We start from the raw sequence: 24,363 nt of genomic DNA, 5'->3' as shown, positions 1-24,363 counted from the left end.
AAAATCGGTTCACATTTCGATATAGCTCCTAAATATATGTTCGTCCGGTTTGAAGTAATAATGCAATAAAATGATCATTTGTTAACCGATTCCGAAATTTGGCAGGAAGGATTTTCTTACGACTTTCGACGTTACTGGTGAATTTCATAGAAATCGGTTCAGATTTAGATATAGCTCTCATATATATCTATATATTGTATATTTTCACTCCTTGAGCCACTGCAAGCGCATTTATTGACCAATTTTCCCAAAACTTGGTACAACCCTTTCCTCGACGACTTCCTCAAAGTCTGTAAAGTTTGCTCGAAATCGGTTCAGATTTAGGTATAGTTCCCATCTATATGTTCGTTCGATTTGAAGTAATATTGCAAAAAAAATGGTCATTTATTAACCGATTCTCCCGAAATTTTTCAGGAAGGATTTTCTCTTGACTCTCGACATTACTTGTGAAATCGCTTCATATTTAGATATAGCTCCCATATATATATATATATATATCGTCCGATTTTAACTTCTAGAGTCATAGAAAGCGCATTTATTGACCCATCTTGCCAACATTTTGCTAAACGCTTTCTTCGACGACTGCCACAGTATCTGAGAAGTTTGCTCGAAATCGGGTCGGATTTAGGTATAGCACCCATATATATGTTCATCCGATTTTGAGAAATATTGCACTATAGTGGTAATTTTTTAACCGATTCTCTCGAAGTTTGGCAGAAAGGGTTTTCTTATGACTCCTAACATCACTGGTGAATTTCATAGAATTCGGCCCAGATAAAATATAGCTGTTATATATGTATATGGCCCGATTTTCACTTCTAGAGTCACTACAAGCGCAATTATTTATCAATATTGCCAAAATTTTGCACAACGCTTTCCTCGGCGCCTTCAACATTATCTGAGAAGTTTGCTCGAAATCGGTCCAGAATTGGATATAGCTCCAATACATGTGTTCATCAGATTTCGGGTAATTTACAATAATGCTGTAATTTCTCAACCATAGTTATTACAGTTTGAACATATGTGCTCGAAATTTGACACGGATTGTTTGATAACCCATTTGAAAACATCCGCCTAGGTCCATCAAAATTGGATGTAGCTACCACATCGTACTTATAGGGTAGGTGTAGGGTATTATACAGTCGGCACCGCCCGAATTTTGGTCTTCCTTGCTGGTTTTATTTTATTTTTTATTATTTTAGATTATTTTATTTTTTTTTATTATTTTATTTTTTTTTATTAATTTTATTTTTTTATTAATTTTATTTTTTTTTTTTTTGTCTTATTTTATGTTATTTTCATCAGTGCCGCAACGGCAACTCTTAAGCCTTATTCTCATTTGTCATTCTCACTATCTTTTACTCTCTCTCGCTCTATCACACTAAGACTACACTTTAACGCGCCAATAAATTCGTCTGCCCTCAATTAATTTTAAACGAAGTTACAAACTGTCGCACACGAACCAATTTTAAGTAGGGTGAGGTGGAAGAGAGGGAGATGGTTAGGGATAATGGTGTACAGCTGTATTCCGGAAGTTAAACTGTATTAATGAATATCTTGGCTACTTCCATTACCGGCAAATGTAAAACAACAGCTGAGCGAGTAACTGAGTAATGGGTGTGGGTTACTCTCAATACACTCAACAAAACTTGCCCTACTTGTAGTTTCGCGTGTGCTGAGAACTGAGAATTTTGTTGTATTATGAATGCATGCCTTGCCTTTGTTTACGTTATTTATGTGTCACTATGCAAGTGTATAGGTTCGAGTGGGCTTTGCTTGCGAAACAGGATATAAAAACATAAAATGAAAAACAACAATGTGAACAACAACTACTATGAAAGCCTAACTAATGCAAATTGCGCGCGCATGCCACTTTTTGGAATGGAAGTGGAAAAAAATGGATAAAAAAAAACACAAACAATAAGAATAAGAGTTGAAAAAGGATATGAAGAAAAAAATATACAAAATGCAATGCAAGATTGTTGATGTTGTGTCTTTGATTTTCTTACTATACATTCGTTATGGTTGTCATTGTATTGTGGTCCACGTGACTTTGTCTGTCCGCCAATATTGCTGTTGTTATTGTTATGGATATTGAACAGTGTTGACGAAAAATTTTATGAGGCGATATAAATTAAAAAAAAAGGAAAATTAAATAACAAACCGCTATTGAAAAAAGAACTCAAACGAGGGATCCATGGAAAGAAATTGAAAGAGTGTTTTTATTAGAACAATATTTGGTTTGAAATTCAATGAAGTGGACTCGGAATTGCTTCTGCATGTTGGGAATTCCTTTCGAAATTAATCTTTTAAATTGTTGCAAGTGACATTGTTATACTCCTACACTACGATTCTACCAATTTTCTAAAAACATACTTTTCCTACTCTTGCACATATTTTCAAATAATTTCCCATGTCGGGCCATGAGTTTAAATACCTTTTTTATACCCTCCAACATAGGAAGGGGTATACTAATTTCGTCATTCCGTTTGAAATACCTCGAAATATGCATCTAAGACCCTATAAAATATATATATATTCTTTATCCTCATGACATTTTAAGACGATCTAGCGATGACCGTCCGTATGTCCGTCTATTCGTCTGTCGGACATTTTTCACAAATACTTCTTATTAGTGTAGGTCGGTTGGGAGAGTGAATGGGCCACATCGGTCTATGTTTTGATATAGTTGTCATATTAAACGATCTTGGGCCTTGTCTTCTTGAGCTTCTGGAGGGCGCAATTCTTATCCGTTTTGGCTGACGTGATGTTTTGGTATCACATCCAACACCTATGCTAAGTATGGTTCAAATCGGTGCATATCCTGATATCTGCCGTATAAACTGATCTTGGATCTTGACTTCCAGAGCTTTTAGAGGGTGCAATTCTCATCCGATTTGGATGGAATTTTGTATGACGTTGTTTGTTGTGACTTCCAACAATTGTACCAAGTATGGTTCCGATCGGTCCATAACCTGATATAGCTGTCATATAAACTGATATTGGATCTTGAATTCTTAAGCCACTAGAAGGCGCAATTCTTATCCGATTTGGCTAAGTTTGTGCACGAAGTAATTTTGTATGATTTCCAACAACTGTGCTATGTATGGTTCAATTCGGTACATAACCTGATATAGCTGCCATGTATACCGATCTTGACTTCTTGTGCCACTAGAGGGCGCAATTCCCATCCGATTTGGCTGGAATTTTGCATGAAGTTGTTTGTTATAACTTCCAACAACTGTGGCAAGTATGGTACAAATCGGTCCATAACCTGATTTAGCAGTCATATAAACAAGTTTGGAATCTTGACTTCTTAAGCCTCTAGATGCAATTCTTACTCGATTTTACAACGGCTTCTCCCAAGACCTTCAGCATACATGCCCAATATGGTCTTAATAGATCTACAGCCTGACACAGCTCGCATGTAAACCGATCTCCCGATTATGCTTCTTGAGCCGCTACAAGGCCCAATTCTTATCCGTATGGACTGAAATATTATCAAATGACATCTGCTATGGTCTTCATCATTCAATTCACTTATAGTCTGAATCGTACTATAACTTGTTATAGCTCTAATAGCATAACAATTCTTATCCATTATTCCTTGTTTGACTAAAAAGAGATACCCCGCAAAGAACTCGACAAATGCGTCCCGTCCGAACTTAGCACGCTCTTACTTGTTTAATAATGACTTTATGAATACAAGATTTACAAAACATCTAAATTTTCAAAATAATCTTCACAATATTCTTTTAGTTTACTTTATTTGTTTTGATTTTAAATACTGTTCTTAGGATAGTGTCCTTTATCATAGCGTTGATTGTTGTTGAGCGGAAACAAGGAATAATAACAGAAATAAATTGATATTATACAAATGTATGAACATCAATATCCTACATACAAACGCATCTTTATATATCTGTTTGGTTGTATGTAAGCGACACTACGAAAATACTTCCAATAATTATAATAATAATGTAGGGAGGTTGAAAAAAAAGAGGAAAGGAAGATTCGTATAGTTATTTTTTTGGTTTTGATTACTTGGAGAAAATATACAGCTGACATATTTTTTTAATTTTTTTTTTTTTATAGAAAGTGTGCTTTAATTAAAAAAAATACTTTTTTCCCTTAAAAATCAAATTTTTTTTAAAAATATTTTTTTTTCTCTTAAAGCCACCAATTTTTCTAAAAAATATAATAAAACTAGTTTTTCTCCCATTTTCTCCCTAATACACTCTTAATTTCTACACTTGCACATTTCAAGTATCATATGATAGTGTATGAATGATAACATTTTACAAGAGACAAAATAAAAAGCATTTGTAGCAATAGGTTTGGAATATAACATGTTAAGGTATGTGTAAATAAGTGCGTGTATTACCTATACACAAGTACATGGTCGTCGCACTTAGCCACGTGTTCAATTACACTTAAATGTATGAGTAGAAAGCTACCATGTATCCATGACATTTGATTTTTGTGTATGTAGGTTGTTTGGGTGAAAATGTCCAAACTATTTGGGGTACTCCAAAAGTATTTTGGGGATTTAGTGAAGCTTTTGTGTAAGTGCTACGAGACAATCAATTGAAAACCCAGCTAGTTACTATCAGACATTAATTGAAGCATTAATATATAAACGAAAAGGAATCTTTTTTAAGTTTTTTAGGTCAAGTTTTTACAAAAACGGCTATAAATAATATTTATTGTTATGGTTGCTCACTACAGAAATGAGAGGACATATAATTTAATAACTGGAGATATTTTTAAAATGTGCGAATGGAAAAAAAAATTTAATTTATTTATTATTTAATTAATCGGAAGAAAATTTTGTGGCATATGCCGCAATGCATTGAAAACAAATATTTTGTTGCATCTTTAATGAATTGAGCTTAAGATAAAGAGCTAAAATTAAAAATGTTTCATTTGCCTTATTTTAAAGGAAACATTTCCTTTGGAAACAACTTAATATTAATGAATTTTTATCTTAAATGCTAGTAAAAAAGATTATTTAATTTGTATTTTTTACACTGTGGAACAATTTTTTAGGGGTGGAAATTTCAAGTGATGATATAGGTTATCAGCAGTCAGGTAAAGCTTTGTTTAGGGCATTTTATAAATAACGTTAAATGAAGACGAAGCGCTCCCATATTTTGATATATATTGGAGATACATCATAGAACGGTAGATCGACTTATATACTAGATTATTTTTGTTTAATTCTGCAAAAAATTCAACTTTGCCGATGATATCGATAGGAAAAATATCAGTTAATATTCAGACAAAAAATTAAATATTGATAGTACCATCTATATTTTGCCAGCTCTAATAGGAGGAGGTACACTAACTTTGTTTTCCGTTTGCAATACCTCGATATTTATTATGTTTAAATATTTGTGTCTCCAATATAAAACGATCTCTCCATTATACTTTTTTAACTTCTAGAGGATGCAATCATTATCCGGTTTGACCGAAATATCGCACATAGTATTTTCTTATGTCACCCAACAACCGCGCTATATTTTCCAAATAGATTCATCACCTATTATAACTCTCATATAAACCAATCCACCGCACTGCCAAAACAAACCTCAAGTAGGACTTTGGTACTAAACAATTTATTCAGGAAACTTAACATTTGCATCATTATAAAGTACAAAAACGTCTGCAAGTTATAAAAATTTACTACCGAAATTCGAAGTCGTCGACCGCCACTTGAAGTACGAAATTATAGTAATAATTTTCGGCTTAATGGATTGGTGAATAATCATGTCACGAATCAACACTTTATCCACAAAAAATAACTGCGTGGTGCGGTTTGCATTCTGGCGGCGTCATAAGATAAGGTCGCATAAGACCCTTGCCTTTTCGTTGGACAAAAATAGTTAAGAGTTGTCATAAAGCTCTAAAACTTTGCACAGAGGTATATCATCCAAAGGTCGCAATTATTACCCGATTAGTTTGAAGTTTTGCATCATGACATCTGTTAAAAATCTCAACAACTACCATAAATATGGTTCAAATCGGGTTTTAAGCTGATATAGCTGCCATATAAACCGATCTCCCGATTTAAAATCTTGAGCCTCCAGAGAGTGCGATTATCATCCGATTTGGCTGAAATTTTGCACAATGACTTTTGCTATGACTATCAAAAACTCCGTAAAGTATGGTTCAAATCAGTATATAACCTGATATAGCTCCCTTATTTGAGTTCTTAAGCCTATAGAGTGCGTATACTTTAACTTACGACTCTATTTCTGAATTAGGTTTTCCGTTTTACTGATTTCCGGTGTTTATATTAAGTTTTGGGTTTTTGTTGTGTTTAGGGGACTATAGTCGAATTTTGCGGCGCACATTTTTGTAGAATATTTTGGTATGTTAGAATCCCAGTTTAAAGGATTTTTTAATCCTGCAGCTGAAAAATAATTTTTTTACAAAATAATATAAAATATTGAATTGATGCAAATTCGTGCAGCAATTCGTCGATGTTGGAAGAGTTAGGAGTCAACATTGAACGGGAAATAGCGACAGTTTCGGGTGGCAAGTATCTCCGAGTCAGTTCTGTTATAAATGTTTAGATCGATAATAAAGTTTCTGAAATATCTCCAATATCAAGTAAGGATGGGCTAAAGTAGGGCGAAGCCGACATTTTGGTACCCTACACCAGATTGGGTATGAAGGCTAAGTCGTCCAATTTAAAATTTGCTTAAATTTTATAAGTAGAATTTCGATCAAAATCCGTACATATTGTCATAGAGTCATAGAGTAATTCGTTGTGGAAATTTTTGAGAAGATCGATCGATAAATGGGTTAGCAAAGGCCTTAAGAGTGAAAATCAGGGATGGGAGCTATATTTAAAACTGAACAAATTTTCATGAAATTCATTAGTCATCAGAAGAGTTATAAGAGAAACATTCGTGCGAAATTTAGTGAAGATCGGTTAACATATTACAAAATTATTGAGTTTTATTCAAATTCGGGCGAAAATATATATGGGAGCTATATCTAAATCTGAACCGATTTCTATAAAATTCAGTCAGTCATAAGGGAATCCTTTGAATCCAATTTTAGTCCAAGTCAGTTAACAAATTACCAAATTATTGCAAGTGAATCTCTTATAAGTCTCAACATTATTGGCTAATTTCATAGAAATCGGTTCAGATTTAGATATAGCTCCCATATATATGTTAGTCAGAATGGACTGGTCTGATACCCTGCAGATATCAAAAAATAGGGATCCCTTTATTCATCACTCTGTTCCGTCGTTTTTAAGTCCTTAGGTAACATACTAACAATATAAAAAAACAAACAAATTGCAACACTTTCATTTTCATATGATAGAATCTTTGTTTGATCTATATTTCGGTGAGTGACCAAAGCAATGACTAGAGTCCGTGCTTAGTAGGGTCCATATCTGTACATAGCTTGACAGTGGTTAAGTAAGGTAAGAGTGGGAGTCTTTGACAATTTTAAGTCCATTGCGATACCACATTAGAGACAGGACAAGGCCTCTGGTGGGACACTTATACAATTTTAAGTCCATTGCGATACCACATTAGCGAGAGGAAAAGGCCTTTGGTGGAAATCGAATCCACGACCTCTGTATTGACGATCCGAGCACACTACCAACTCGTCTACAATTATCACACGATTTGACTGAAATTTTGCACATGGCATGTACTTATGGCTTTCAGCTGTGTTTCGTTACGACTTCACACAACTGTGCTTAATATGATCGATCGAACTACCCCATATATATACTCATATTTCGATTTAACCCCTTGAGCCTCTAGAGGGCGCAATTGTTATACAATTTGGCTTTAATTTGAAACTCAACATTTTGTTTTGATTTCCACCATATGTATGTACTATCCATAGGTTGATAAACAAGGCTCTTATTTTCTAATTTGAAAGAGCTTTTCTCTCTTAAAATAATTACTTCTGTTGATTTTTTTTTTGGAAAAAATATTAAATTTTTCAAACAGCAAAGAACGTTTCCTTCATTTTCCACATATTTCTGTGAAATAATTTTCCACGCAATATCTCCCACATATATGAACACCCACTTGTATCCTTTAATTACTATTATTTGGATTTTGTATTATTTGTTCCTGCTTTGCAACATGCCAACATGGGTATTATGTTCATTATAACGGTCAATATGTCAAGTGCAACTTATTGCAACATGAGTGGAAGAACTAAAGTTAGCGTCACATAGCAAACAGCACCTTCTCTTTCGTTTTTCAACATAATAGAGCACTAGACTATGATATCTCATTGTTGTTGGGTTTGGCAAGAACGGCTATTGTTGTTATTATTATTATTATTATTATTTTTACTACTATAGTATAGAGCGAAAGTGATAGGGGATCACCTAGCTGGCAGACATATGGTGGTGAGGGGAATGGTGATAAACAATACCCAAATGTGTTCAACGTACGAGTGCATTTTCAATTGAATTGTGTGGGTATGTAAGTGTGTGTCTTTTTAGATGCAAAGCTTTTGTTGACTACTCACAAATACACAGTTAAGTTATGGAGAATCATAAGCTCAAAGAATGGCACTGCCACCATATTGTTGCGCTATTTCATTTAAATGCGTACTCATACTCATATACAAAAGTAGACAATATTCGATGGTGCAATGTGGCTTGGTGAAATGGATTCACCACAGGGATGCTGTGAATTGCTTTAATGGGATTGCCTGGTGAAAATTGAACAGTGGACAAAATGCTTAAGCTGCATACGATAAAATAATTGCTTTAATGAAATGTTTTTCTCTTCCTTAAAAATTTTGCAGAAATTACTCAAGAACATAAGCCCATGGGTTTGGAAATCACGTGCGCATGTGCGCACTGCCTTCAGTGTATAATAGTACACTATGTTGTATCATTGATATTAATTATACGAACCATGGTGCGTATAATTATTACTTATTTCCATAACTCATACGTATACCTATTCATTTTGTTTAACAAATATTCAGAAATGCAATTATTTTGTGAAGGCGCGCGCTACGGTGCGCAGAGATTAGCATGTCCACCTATGACGATGAATGCCTGGGTCCGAATCCTAGCGAGGCCAAAAGAAAAAAATTTCAGCGATGGTTTTGCCCGTTTAATGCTGGCAACATTTGTGAGGTACTATGCCCTGTAAAACTTCTCTCCAAAGAGGTGTCGCACTGCGGCACGACGTTCGGACTCGGCTATAAAAGGGAGGCCCCTTATCGTTGAGCTTAAACTTGAATCAGACTGCACTCATTGATATGTGAGAAGTTGGCCCCTGTTCCTTAGTGGAATGTTCATGGGCAAAATTTGCAATTATTTTTCAAAAAAAAAAAAAAATTATGAAAAATAAATTTTTTATATTAATTAAAATTAGTGTTTTTCCTATAATGCACAAATATTTATTTCCCATTTCTAGTTTTTATAGCCACTGTAGTTATCACATTTTTCACAGTTCTGCTTTGTCAATTGTAATGTGAGAGCAAGAACTAAAAAAGTATTCAAAAATATGACACATACTTATACATCATCATTGTCATAAATCAGGCATGGCATATGCATGGCGATATGCATTTTTTTATAAGGAATTTTTTTCTTTCATTCAACTTGTAAACAAATTTCCATTGTTATTGCAATTCTTTTTTCTAGCATGTAAACATATTTTTTGCCAGCCTTTTTCTTCTTTTCTGTTACTTTTTTGCTCTACTCGATCTTGTATTGTTTTTGTGTGGATAATTTGTTTAATTTAAAGTTTAATAGACTCAGAGGGATTGAGGGGCAAAAAACCAATCCCAAACACAAAGACAGTTGGAGGTATATTTATTTTATAATTATTTGCACTTTTTACTATGTAGTATAGCATAGGCCGGCAGCACAAAACAATTACAGTATTTATCATATTCATTCACATTGTTTGTCTGACAAGCTTTGATTGTTGTTGATTATGTTTATTATTGTTTTACTTGTTTAATTACACTGATGCTGTATTCTATGTATGGTTGTAGTTTGTAGATAAACATGTAGGGAAAACATGAAAAAACTATATAATTGAAATAAGTATTGAAATAATACTGAGCTCATGAAGGCCTAGAAAATCTTAGGCTTTTATGCTTTTTTAAAGAAATTTTAAATGTATTATTTGGTTTAACATTTCATGGTCTATGGTTGATTTAATGAAATGATCATTGTCTATGCCAAAGACTTAAAATTGAATAAAGATTTAAACTCAAAAAGATTTACAATAAAATCATAATTATCATGAACTAGATATTAAAGGGCAAGTGGCCGCATGAGTAATTTAAGTGTATTTATGATGCTTATACGCATCACGGTCCTAAAATTAATATCAATCATACAACATGTTGCATTCAATCAGAATTAGAATAAACACATTTCAATCGAACTTTAGAAAGAAACTACCATAAAATATTGTTCAATGTTTTCTATCGCTTAGAGTCCCTGAGTTTTGATTTTTCGTATGTAGTATTATAAAGCGGGTGCATTAATATTGGTTCGAAAATGAATAATTAAAAAAAAAGTAAACCGAAATAATGTTCGGTCGGACCGGACATTGGATAAATATATTAACCACATTTCTTTAAAAACCAATAAAAAAAATTGCTCCATTCATAAAACCATGGTAGCTTTATAGAAATATTGTCCTGGACCTAACTTGGAAAAGGCATCATGGCGTCCAACATAACTCACTTTTCCAAATTTCATAAATACGTCTTTTATGGATCGCCCTTTTTTTTAACTGTTATGTCTTAACATAGTTCCCTCTGGACTAAGCTAGGCTCGGTAGTCCGGGTTCTGCTACAACTCACTATTCCAAATTTCACTAAAATCGTGCAGTAAATGAGCCTTTTATGGGCCCAAGAACTTAAATCCTAACATATGGATCGATATCGATCTAACTCAGCAAGGTTATTGAGGTTTAAAATTTCCGCAAAATTGGGATGTAAATGAGACCTTTATACTCCCAAGAACTCAAATCAAAAGATCGGTAGCTATATCTAAATAAGATTCGATCTGGACCAAAATCGGTACGAATGCCGAGGGATCTAACACAACCCACTTTGCCAAATTTCAGCCAACTGAAGTAATGAATGCGTCTTTAAATCGTGAGATCGATAAATATGGCAGTTTTATCCAAATGTAGTCCGATCTGGACCGAACGCCTAGGTTCTGATCCCGGCGTGTACACCAGAAAAATTTTTCAGCGATGGTTATGCCCTTACTAATGATGGCTACAATTTTTAGGCTTCCAGCTATGGTAAAACTTCTTTACTAAATAGTGCCTCTATGCGGCATGCAGTTCAGACGCGGCATGAAAAGGAGGTCGCTTATTATAAGGCTTAACTTTTTACAGACTGTGCTCATTGATATAAGAGATGTATAGCCTATTCCTTAATGAAATATCCATGGGTAATTGAGAACGGATGTCGAGGGGCCCAATGCAACACTGTGTCAAATTAAAAATCGGGACATAAATATAATGAGCTTAACCCATTAACGCCCGACATTCGATTCCCTAGTCCGATTTTGCTGAAATTTCGTATTTTTATGGGTCAAACACAACAAATTTATGTAAGGGTCAAACACAACCAATTGTACCACATTAAGAACCTAAATCGGGAGATCGGTATATGTATATGACAGCTATAAACAAATACACACCGATCGAAACCATATTGAAATCGAATGTCGAGGAGCCTAATAAACGTGATTTTAATATCCCAAAACTTAAATCGGAAGATTGGTACATATGGCAGCTATATCCAAACATAGCCCGATCTGGACTATACTAGGTACATATGTCGAGGGGCCTAACGCAACCCATTGTGGCTAATTTCAGCAAAATCGGTTCATAAGTTCATTATTTATGTTTTGAAAACCTTAAATCGGGAGATCGGTCTATATCGAAGCTACATCCAAACCTAAACCGATCTAAGCCAAATTGCAGAAAGATATCGAAGAGCCTAACACAACTGACTGTCACAAATTTCGGCGAAATCTGACAATAAATGCGCCTTTTATGGTGCTAAAACTTTAACTCGAGAGATCGGTCTATATGGAAGCTATATCCAAATCAGGACCAATTTGGGCCGTATTGAACAGGGATGTCGAGAACAATTAATGCGACTTTTATGAGCCCAAGACCTTAAATCGAGAGATCGGTCTAAATGACAGCTTAAATAATGATGTCGAGAGGTCTATCATAACTTACTGTCCCAAAGCTCGTTGAAATCGGACAATAAATGCGCCTTTAATGGGCCCAAGATCCTAAATAGAGAATAAGAGTAGTTCATAGGTTTCCGATTGTATACCTGAGATGAACCTTGAAGTCGAGTGCGGGGCACTGCTACCAGCGGCACTCTCTTGGATTGACGGAACCCTAGTAATACCATTTGAAAGATCATGTTACACGGATAGATCAAAGCTAGAGGTGAGAGTGGGCCTGGGGGTCTACATTGAGAACCCAAGGACTGAGATCTGTTTTAGACTGCCTGACCATAATACGGTCCTGCAGTCGGTGATCCGTGCGTGAAGTGGTGTGGTGCTAACGCGAGGACGTCGATTGTGAACATCTTTACCGACAGTAAAATTGCCAAAAGGGCAATAACAACCAGGACGGTAAGGTCACGAAAAGTCTTGCAGTGTTAAAAGGATGCCAAATCCCGCTTTGTTTGGGTGCCGGGCCATAACGGAGTAAGGGGAAATGAAAGGGCAGACAGTTAACCGAAGCCTTTCGGGTCGACACAGTTCGAGTTAAGGGAGTGGACGACCAATGCGCATGCAACATTGTGGAACAACGAAACGGTCGTTGTTCCAATACAACGAAACGGTCGCGACCGGATCCCCCCTACGGGGGGATCCGGTCGCGAGAAGACGAGTCTATTTCCGAAAGGAAGCAAGAAGGAGGTCAGTATAGATATTAGTATCATAACGGGACACATAGGACTACGAGCTCACTTATGTAAAATCGGTGCGGCAAGTGATAGCATGTGTAGGACATGCGGAGAAGATGATGAGACGCTGAAGCATTTCCTTTGTTTTTGCCCGGCTTTCGCGTCCAACAGATACCGATATTTAGGTGGAGACACAATATCAGACATGAACCAACTTAGGGGAGTGGTATTGAAAACAATTAAGGATTTTATAAGTAGCACGGAATTACTAAGTTCTATAGTTTTTAGAGCCCACAACAAGCTGATTACTGGCTTAGGTGTATGCCCATAGTGGCATGGGGCGGATTAATATCTGCACACTCTTTTCAACCTAACATAAACTAACTAAAGGGTGATTTTTTTGAGGTTAGGATTTTCATGCATTAGTATTTGACAGATCACGTGGGATTTCAGACATGGTGTCAAAGAGAAAGATGCTCAGTATGCTTTGACATTTCATCATGAATAGACTTACTAACGAGCAACGCTTGCAAATCATTGAATTTTATTACCAAAATCAGTGTTCGGTTCGAAATGTGTTCATTCACCGTAACGTTGCGTCCAACAGCATCTTTGAAAAAATACGGTCCAATGATTCCACCAGCGTACAAACCACACCAAACAGTGCATTTTTCGGGATGCATGGGCAGTTCTTGAACGGCTTCTGGTTGCTCTTCACTCCAAATGCGGCAATTTTGCTTATTTACGTAGCCATTCAACCAGAAATGAGCCTCATCGCTGAACAAAATTTGTCGATAAAAAAGCGGATTTTCTGCCAACTTTTCTAGGGCCCATTCACTGAAAATGATTTGCAAGCGTTGCTCGTTAGTAAGTCTATTCATGATGAAATGTCAAAGCATACTGAGCATCTTTCTCTTTGACACCATGTCTGAAATCCCACGTGATCTGTCAAATACTAATGCATGAAAATCCTAACCTCAAAAAAATCACCCTTTACAATAATTTGGATATGCGGGAAACCTCTTTTCTTAATAAAAGTCCACCACTTTGGTGGTAAAGTTGTCTTTGGGTAAGCGGAGCTTGCCACATTGACCGAAAAATTAATAAGAATGTACAATAACAACAATAGGGGGATTCCAGTTTATTTGAAGAGATGTTGCTCAGAAAATCTTGTTTTCGTCTACGTCACACTGAAACTTGCTAGTGAAAAGATTTCACATAATCTTTATGCAATGATCTTAACAACATAAGAAGAAACGGTTGTATGTGAACTGTAGGTCAGTCAGACGGTAGGAAATGATCCACGATGGTGTTGCAACTGACTTTTTAACCAATGATTGAAACGCGTCCACCAGTGGTGTGGTATATGTGTCTAAAAACTGGCAACTTCTTTTCTTCAAAACTCATTTAAATAATCCCTCTTTTGTATCTCAGATTCGATTGGTCATTCAGCTCGACTAAAACACTCTGTAATAACCAATTGGGTGCAAAACCCAAAAAAAAAAAAATGGGTGGATTTTTTTTGTCCAGCTGAAACCAATATAAATTTTTTTTTCTATTCAAAATAAAAAGCAAAAATAAAAACCTTTTTTTAAGTTTTAGGCAAAATGTAGTTGCGATTTAAGCATTGCTTCTGCATCTGCATTGCATCTGCTTCGCCCCAAAAAAGATGTCATGCTTCCACCACACGATAATTCATGAGACAAACATTCGATCTTCATGAGACGAACATTGGATCATATCAGGCCAACTTTCTTCGAGCGCAGTAAGAAAGGTAAACCATCAACCGCCAATATCTCTAACTCAGAAAGAACATCTAGCATCGGCAACACACACGATGCCAAAGCAGACTGATGATGAAGCTTGGTTGGCTTCAAAATCGCGATCTCTGTAGCCTGCCCTATGCATTAATCGCATCTACATTTTGCCTAAAATTTAAAAAATAAAAAAAGTGTTTTTATTTTGCTTTCTATTTTGAATAGAAACAAAACAAACCCTATATAGGTTTTAGCTGGACAAAAAAAAATCCAACACTAAAATGAAACAACCAAAATAAAGTAGCACAAAACAAGACAAAAAACAAAATTGTGACAAAATTTTTATAAAAATAAAAGTTTGAACATTGTTTCGTATAAGTTATATAATTTAAATGGACATGATACGTATGATATATGGAACAATTAAAATTGCGTACACTCACCCAAGTACCAAAAGTATAAAGTAAAGGTTCTTCAATATTTTTTTAGTATGTATTATGTAGCTTCAATCTTCAACTAATTCATGTTTAAAATTTATATAGAAGCTGGTACATCCAGATTACACTTTTACTAAAGAATAAATAATATTTGTCAACACTTTAAAACTCTTTTGCTTGACGTTGAAACAACAAAAGTTAAATAAAAAGATGCATAAATTATTTTCTTACTTTTTTATACCACTGCAGACTGTTTTTTTTTTTATTCTCTGTTTATATCATTTTCACGCAAAATGTTATTTTTTAAACTTTTATGTGTAGTAACTGTCTTCAAGACGAACATATTCCTCTACTTTTTTACTTTCCCATTTTGTTTGCTAATAATGCTATATTGCATACAATTATTGCCAACTTTTTTCCATCCTTAGAGTGGGATTTCCTTATGCTGCCAACTATTTTTCTTGCTATTTAATAATAACAAAACTTTGTTTCACATAATTATGATTCATTCCACATGAAAGTTTATTCTCATACTTTTTTCATTTCACACTTCTTTATGCAAAAAAAAAAAAAAAAAAAAAACAACATCAACCTTTCATGCTAGGGGATTTTTTCTTTTCACTTGTTTTTTTCTGTTAAGTTCTTTCTTATCTTTTTCTTCGCAGTATGATCGTCACTTTGCGCTAAACTTTACACAACGAAAGATATCAAGCGACTAAATAAAAGTCGCAACATCTTCCAAAAACCTCAACACACAATGGCGGCAATGTACCAACAAGCAAAGAAAAGTCCAAGTGGAAGGTGGCAAAACCGTAATGTGTCCGTCCGCAAAGGCAGTATTGTTTGTGTGCCCAGAGCAAATAAAACGCCGCATCTCAAAGCACAAAAAAAAAATTAAAAAAATATATATAAATGAAATACGCTTTAAGAAAAAGTACCAGCAGCCTCAGCTACAGACACGAAATTGAAACATCACAGCAATATGGAAAACATAAAAATCGGAAAAAGCTAAAAAACGCATTAATTTATTTCCAAAGTAAATAAAACCCAATACTCATTCTGCTGAAATTGGAAAAAAATTACTATCCAATTTTTTTGCTCTTTGTTGTTACACGAAATCTGAATAGACTGAATGATGAATGCAAAAGCATGAGCGAGAGCAAAACAAAACAAGAGAAGATTATTCGGAAAAAAAGCGCAACTCATAAATCCATAGCAAAAATAAACAATAGTATCAAAAATCTAAAATTCTCCCCTTTTGCCCACCCACCGCTTGTACACTAAATGCCACTTGACACCTGTCAGAGGGTTGTGCTGGCAAAATGATAATGATATTCATACCCAACCTGCCCACCCAAATCATGGACGACAATACCATGAAGCAGAACGTAGGGAAAAATCATTCAAGCGTTGCACATTTTTTTCACCAGATTTTATTCGCTTATTTGATTCATTTTGAATGCATGCCAGCAGCAGGTTTTTCCTAATTGGATTTCGGTACGATAAACGAAATTTAATAATGAATTTTTAAAATTTGGCTAATTGTAAACATTTTTATGGGAATTTTAAATTGATATTGTGATCGCCAGAAGTTCATCTTATGAATAAAAAATATTTAATGGATGGGTTTCACTAACAAAGAAGGTCCATAAAAATATTTAAATAAGGAAATAAAAGTAGAAAGTTTAATAAAACAAATTTTTTACATTTTTATAGAAAAAAAATTTTGCCAACATTTTGGAAAAAATATTTTTCCCTTACCCCAATCATCGATTTAGAAGGGAGTGGTAGGAACTTAGCATTAAAATGTCACCATAAGTGTCGGAGGGCCTCCCACCCCCCATCTCAGAACCCACCCGAACGGACATGTTTACCGACTGGGACAATGTGGGTATCAAATGAAAGGTGTTTAATAGTATAGTAGAAACATAGCATTAAAATGTCACCATAAGTGTCGGAGGGGCCCCCACCCCCAAAAACACCATCCTCAAAAATACCACCCTCAAAAATACCACCCCCAAAAATACCACCCAATAGGACACTGTTGCCGCTTTGGGCAATATGGGTATTAAATGAAAGGAATTTAAATTGGTATACAATTTTGAGGTCAACTTACCTGGGGGGACGCCCCATCTCAAAACCCACCCGAACGGACATGTTTACCGACTGGGACAATACGGGTATCAAATGAATGTTATTTTAGAGAATAGTAGGAACTTACCATTAAAATGTCACCATAAGCGTCAGAGGGGCCCCCACCCCCAAAAACACCACCCTCAAAAATACCACCCCCAAAAAAACCACCCAATAGGACACATTTGTCGCTTTGGGCAATATGGGTATTAAATGAAAGGAATTTAAATTGGTGTACAATTTTGGGGTCAACTTACCTGGGGGGGGGACGCCCCATCTCAAAACCCACCCGAACGGACATGTTTACCAACTGGGAAAATATGGGTATCAAATGAGAGGTATTTAAGCGTTATACCCTACTATGTAGGAACTTAACATTAAAATATCACCATAAGTGTCGGAGGGGCCCCCACCCCTAAAAACACTACCCAATTGGACGCTTTTGCCTTACCTGGGGGGACGCCCCATCTCAAAACCCACCCGAACGGACATGCTTACCGACTGGGACAATATGGGTATCAAATGAAAGGTATTTTGGAGTATATTAGGAACTTAGCATTAAAATGTCACCATAAGCGTCAGTGGGGCCCCCAGCCCCAAAAACAGCACCCCTGAACCACACATATACCGACTTTAGCAATATGTATATATGCCCTTTCGGGGCAAAGTGTTTGGCCACACCAATCCACCACAGAAACCAAGAGAATGAAGTAGATCTAATATCCTAACTTTAACAAACGAACGCGGGCGCAGCGGACCGGGCTCTGTCCAGCTATTTTTTATATACAAGATTCACTTTGTGTTTGTTTGTTTGTATGTTTATTTGTTTGTCGGTTTGTTTGTTTGTTTGTTCCGTATAAACTCAAAAACTGCTGAACCGACTACCTTGAAATTTTCACAGATTGTGTAGGTTGGTCTGAAAGGAAACATAGGCGATATATAATTTTTTAATATCGGGAGGGGGGCCGACCCTTCCCCTTACCCTAAAAGTACTACCCAAAAATAAAAGTGAACCGATTGAGACAATAGAGGATTCAAATGCAATGTATTCGAGAATAGAGTACGAATTTCATAATAAAAGTTGGGTCCAAGTACTTGGGCGGCCGCCCCAACCCCTAAACCACTTCAAATAGGTTTATTTGACGATCATGACAATATGGGACTCAAATGAAAGGTATTCGAGAGTAGATTACGCATATGGTCAGGAAGTAGGAATAGACTTTATAATTTTTTGATAACGGAAGGGGGCGAACCCTCCACCATTACCCCAAAAACACCACCCAAAATCAAAAGTAGACCGATAAGGACAATGTGGGTATCAAATGAAAAGAATGTGGGAATAGATAACGAATCTGGCATACAAATTCATGTCGAAGTATAGGTGGTCACCCCACCCCTACGAAAACGCCAAAAATGGGCACATTATCCAATAACGGACATATGGAACTCGGTTTGTTTGTTCCGTATAGCCTGAAAAACGGCAAAACCGATTTTCTCGAATTTTTCGCATATTGTGTAGGTTGGTCTGGAAGGAAACATAGGCTATATAATTTTTCGGTATCGGAAGGGGGACGGACCCTCCCCCTTATGACAAAAACACTATCCAAAATCAAAAGTGGGCCGATCGGGACCATATAGGTATCAAATGAAAGTTATTGGAGAGTAGAATAGAAGTATATGAGAGATAACGAATATGGTATTAAAATTTGAGTTTAATTACCCATGGGGCCGCCCCAACCCCAAAATTCCCCAAACAGACATATTGGACGTTCATATCAATGTGGGTCTCAAATGAAAGGTATTCGGGAGTAGATTTTGAATCTGGCAAACAAAATCAGATCAAGGTATAGGGGGTCACGCCACCCCTCAAAAAGCCGTTAGACTCATTATGGCTATATAATACTTGGCTGAACCGATTTTCTTAAAATGTTCATAGATTGTGCACGTTTATCTGGAAGGAAACATGTAATAATTAAATATCGGGTGGGGGCGGACCCTCCCCCTTACACCTAAAACACCACCCATATCCGAAAGTGGTCCGATGGGCCCAATAAGGATATCAAATGTAGACCAGAAAACGAGTATGGTATTAAAATTTGGTTCCAAGTACCAATACGAAAATTTCCGTTTTTATAAAATAGTAGCATTTTCTTACAAAATATTTTTTAGAAATAAAATTTTGATAAAAATTTCCAGCTACAGAAAATTCACTTGTTTAAGAACTCAAACAAATTACACTTTCCAATAGCGTTTAAATAAAATTTAAATGTACTGTTTGATGGCTATTGTAAAATTACCACACGTGTCTTACTCAATAGAAGAGATTTTTTTAATGAAATCCATTAGGCAAACAATTGATATCCATGCAATGTGAAAAAGTGTTTCCAAAGGTTTCAAAATGAAGCACAAGTTCACATATGCTTTAACATCTATTCAGGTTGTTAAAAGGTATGCTTTGTTTAACTCGAACAAATAAGGATGCTACAAGGATAGCTATAGACGTCATAAGAAGAAAATACGCAAAGCCCTGATAATGATGAAGGATAATACCAAGATGGTCTCTGAGTTTCTTAGAAACACACAAAATGCCATACATATTGATTGTGAAGATGTTAATTGTTTTTCTAGCTTAAAAGTCCTTCTTTACTTTTATAGATATTAAATTTCCTAAAGGTGAATGTTAAGAGCATTGAATGCTGTGTGTTTAATGCAATAAAAAACTGTTACTAAAAATAGCAAAATAATCAAGGAATACAATTCTTGTTCAGAAAATAATCTGGCAAAAAGCAATGATTTTTAGTTGAACAATCACACAATCATGCCTCAAGGGAGACGGTCATGCTTAAATATCACTTAAGAGGATTATTTGACTAAAAAAAAGGTTTTATGTAATTGTGGCATTGAGATATTTAGTATTTGGCATATTTCACTATTCGTGGTTGTACTTTCAATGGACTTTGTAATTGGATAATGATTCATTTAGCCCCAACAATAAATTAATAGAATTGTATTGTATAACAAGGTGCCTACAAAGATTTGATTTTTTCCCCAAAAAGAATTGTTATAATTATTTTTTGGAGTCCTTCTATTCCTTCTATTCGCCACACATCTTTTATGCAGTGTTAACAATTTATTCACATCTCTCAAACAGGAAGTCATGATAATAAGGCATTCTTTATTGACTCAAAAGATATATTTTCTTTTTATTAACTCAAACTTCCCTCTTGAACTTTCTGCTTGCAAACGTGAATGCTCCTCACAGACCAATGAACATGACCCCATGATACCGAAGACTGCTGGCAAAGCAGGCGTCTCTAAATAGCTTGAATGATGCTATAATGTTGCATTATCAAAGGCCAAGTATGTTTGCAATTTGTGAAAATCCAAACATCTTTTATATTCCATCTTTTACATGGAAAAAGTGAGTGTGTTCTACGAAAGGTTGCTTACCTTTAGAATTTTTCAATTTCAGTTTCAAATGCAAAACGGATGGTTTCCATTGCAAACTCTTGGTTTTTTGGGTAGGGAAAATACCTTCTGTCTCCAATCAAATGGATACACCAGAACACTAAGAAATTCCTTGTTGTTGAGGCTCGGCCAGGCAATGTGGGTTGCACAAATCCTTGGTGTTGCTAGGCTTGTTATAAGGAAATTTTATTTTCTTTGGAAAAAGTCAAATTGTGCTCAGTTGCTGTACCTAAAGTTCCTCGAAAGCATAAAAGATTTATGGTGAACAATTTTCAATTGTTACAAAACGATAAACTGACTTACTTTTTCCAATTATTTTTCAAAAAGAGATGTAATGTCCTAAGGATGGGATTCCTTATGACATTATCTCTTACTGAAAGGAATACTTTAAAGACAAAATTTAAAAAAATTGTTTAAATTTATTTTTTTTTAATTAATAAGTTAAATCGCGTTAATTGGGAGATCGGTGTCTATGGCAGCAATATCTTAATAAAATGCGATAAGCTTTGTGACACGCAGTGGAATAATATTCAAAATTGTCAAAATGCCGCCCTCCGAACTGTCTCCTTAATTCTTATGTGGACCACCTCCATCAGCAGAGAAAAAGATGCTACCAGTGCGAAGACATAAGTACATGCTGTCTAAGCAATAACTTCTGGGCTGTTATCGCAGAGACTATCTAAATTACCATCTTGTAGATAGATATCCACCGCCCAGAAGCCTTAAGGCAGATCTACATGATCTAACGCGTGAGGCTCAGCGCCACAAGAGAAAACGCCTTCCAATCTGCAAGGTCAAACGATATATTAATCACTCTTGGTGGCTTTCTGCCAGATATTAAATGGATGGGGAGTCTTAATATTTTTGATTTTTTACCCACTGAAATGAATGAGAGTACTGAAAAATGCATTGGTCCATTAATAAGTTTTGGTCTGTCGCAAATAAATAAGGTCTATAACTCATGTGGAAGACTCCTTGACCTCATATTCGTAAGTCATCCCCGCGATATATTGCTTTTTCCTTTTAACCCCGTTACCCATCCAGAGGATAAATATCACCCAACTATAAAGAATTCCCTATCGTTCCTTTCTACATGCCATAAAAAATCATATCAAAATAATTCTGTATAATGCTTCCCAAAGACAGATTACGTTAAATTGAATTCAATGGACTGGAATACTCTCCATTCAATCAATTCTTTAGATAAAATGCTACAAATGTTCCATAGTACTCCAAGTATCTTAGATGTATCTATGTATCCGAAACTTTTCCAAAGAGAGTATCCTTTACTAATGTTGGTCCTCCGTGGAATACGGAATACATAACAAAGATGAAGCATGAGATGATTTCGAATCCTAAATCCTTTTATGGTTTTATTAACAATAAACGTCGATGTAATGGTTTCCCAAAGAGTTTGCAATTTGGAGAAGTGGCAGCGGATGATGATATTAGAATCTCAGATATTTTTGCATCATTTATTAGAACCTCTTATTCCACCAAATCGCACGAGGACACTTTTCGATATCCCTATTAACCAAGATGCATTACATGGGATTCGGTCCTTCGTTATTAAATTGTATAAAGTCGTTCCTTGCTGGAAGATCACAAATGGTGAAATTTGGTAATGCAGTGCCTAATAAAATTAATGTGAGTTCTGGGGTTCCACAAGGGAGCCAACTTGGTCCTGTACTTTTTGCTTTGTTCATTAATGACTTGCCGAATGTAGTACGACACTTAAAATATTTCTGTCGTAAAATCTCGAGACACATCAAAGTTTACTGCAATCTCATCTTAACAGTTTTTTTAGTGATTTTTTAGCTATTATCTTTTTGACAACACTGCTTTAAACAGCTCACGAACGTCCCGTGTTTTGTTTCACTGTCAATCATATTTAGTTTGGTCCATAATGTAACCATAAATCGTTTTACAAACGATCAACGCTCGCAAATTATTGAATTTTATTATCTAAATGCGTGTTCTGTTAAGAAAGTTCATCGCGCGCTTCTTCCATTTTATGGTCAGTTTAATCGACCATTCGGGCTATTGTGACCATAAATCGTCTTACAAAAGATCAACGCTTATGGTGTGGTGGTATGGCTGGTGCAAGAATTGAAGCCGAACGACCTACCGTAGCACAGAGTTTTTGGTTAATGGGCTCTTGGAAAGTTGGCCGAAGATCCACAGAGTTGTCGATTTTGGAGTAAAGATCAGCCAGAAGCATTGCAAGAGCTACCAATGCATCCAGAAAAAGTCATGGGCTGGTGGCATCATTGGACCGTACTTCTGCAAAGAAGATGTGAATCTTAACGTTACTGTGAATGGTGAGTGCTACCGTGGGATGATATCCAACTTTTTTTGCCCAAAATACAAGAGCTTGACATGCATGACATGTGGTTTCAACAAGACTGTGCCATATGTCACACAGCAAGCGTAACAATGAATCTATTGAGAGGCGAGTTCGGTGAACATTTTATTTCTCATTCGCACATGCAGACAAGCCCGCCTCAATTGACGCATTGGAAGACAACATTAAAGCATTTATTCGAGAGATACCGGCCAAAATGTTGGAAAGAGTATGCCAAAATTGGAATAAGCGGATGGACCATTTGAAGCGCAGTCACGGTTAACATGTGCATGAAATAATCTTCAAACATTAATTTATATGGATTGTACTATCGATTCAAATAAATATTTCATGCATTTTTCTGAAAAAAAACATAGTTTTTTTAAAAACTTTACTATAGCTTTTTAAAAAAACACCCTTTATGACTAAATCTGAAGCGATTTTACGAAATTCATCAGTAATATTAAGAGTCAAAAGAAAATCCTTTGTGCCAAATTTCATGAGAATCGATTAATAAATGGCCATTTGATTGCATTACTGCAAATCGGAGGTACATGTACATGTTCTAGTACCACAGCAGTGGTGTAAGTTATAATATAATTTAAGAAAATTTTCAATGGCATTTGATTTTTCAACAAAATTTTACAAAATTTTAAAAAATTTCGTCGCAAGCAAAATTTTGACAAATACTTGAATAGAATCTATAGAAACAAGAAATAAATTTTTATATATTTTTTACAGAAAATTGTATATTTTTTTAAACAAATAAAATAATGTGGTTATATAAACCATTTCATATGTTTTTTTTTAGAATTTTTCCAATTTTATATGCAGATTTTTGTTGTTGGCCACACGTCTAACAAACTTTAAGCTAATAATTTTCTTACTCCCTCTATGTTCATGGCAATGACGTTATTCCCTTTTCCTCATATGAATTCATTTTAAATAGCTTTCATTTTAAGTCTCATCTGCATTATTAACAACTGAAGCATATCGTTCTACTACCGGATGCATAATTTGTTCATTTGCCACGTGTTGTGGCATGTGGTAGTTTGAAATTTTAAATTACTAAGGTTTACCACATCACTTGTGCATATTAGGAACACCTTTAGGAGCTGCAAAAGTTTTATTTATTGCTTCCCAACTCTTACAATTCATTAGCAAGTAGCTAATGGAACCCACCAGTAACCTAGGTTGGGAAGAATACTTTCAAAGATGCATAATTCCCATTTCTATAAAATGAAATGGAATTTAGAATAACCTTCTTGTATAACCTACATATACTAGAAACACAAAATTGTTTACAGCA

At 35.4% G+C, this 24,363-nt stretch overlaps 1 protein-coding gene across 3 annotated transcripts in view; it reads right to left on the bottom strand.

The window, feature by feature from the left end:
- The window catches only part of LOC106081415 (PDF receptor), a 168,689-nt gene that overhangs the window by 123,730 nt on the left and 20,596 nt on the right, over window positions 1–24,363 (bottom strand). Inside the window, exons 1-3 of one of the 3 annotated variants that reach the window (XM_013243344.2) lie at window positions 16,048–16,123; window positions 15,341–15,983; window positions 15,116–15,242 (exon numbers count right to left, since the gene is read on the bottom strand). The exons of 1 other annotated variant lie outside the window; for it this stretch is intronic. The gene's annotated coding sequence lies outside the window, so the exon portion shown is untranslated. Of the gene's footprint in view, window positions 1–15,115; window positions 15,243–15,340; window positions 15,984–16,047; window positions 16,124–24,363 lie in introns of those variants that run through there. One more of the 3 variants, XM_013243345.2, reaches the window with a different exon arrangement.

This window comes from Stomoxys calcitrans, chromosome 4 (genome assembly GCF_963082655.1).
Source record: "Stomoxys calcitrans chromosome 4, idStoCalc2.1, whole genome shotgun sequence".
NCBI classification, from domain to species: domain Eukaryota; kingdom Metazoa; phylum Arthropoda; class Insecta; order Diptera; family Muscidae; genus Stomoxys; species Stomoxys calcitrans.
Note: the sequence above shows the minus strand (reverse complement) of the source record. Positions and strands in the feature narration are given on the sequence as shown.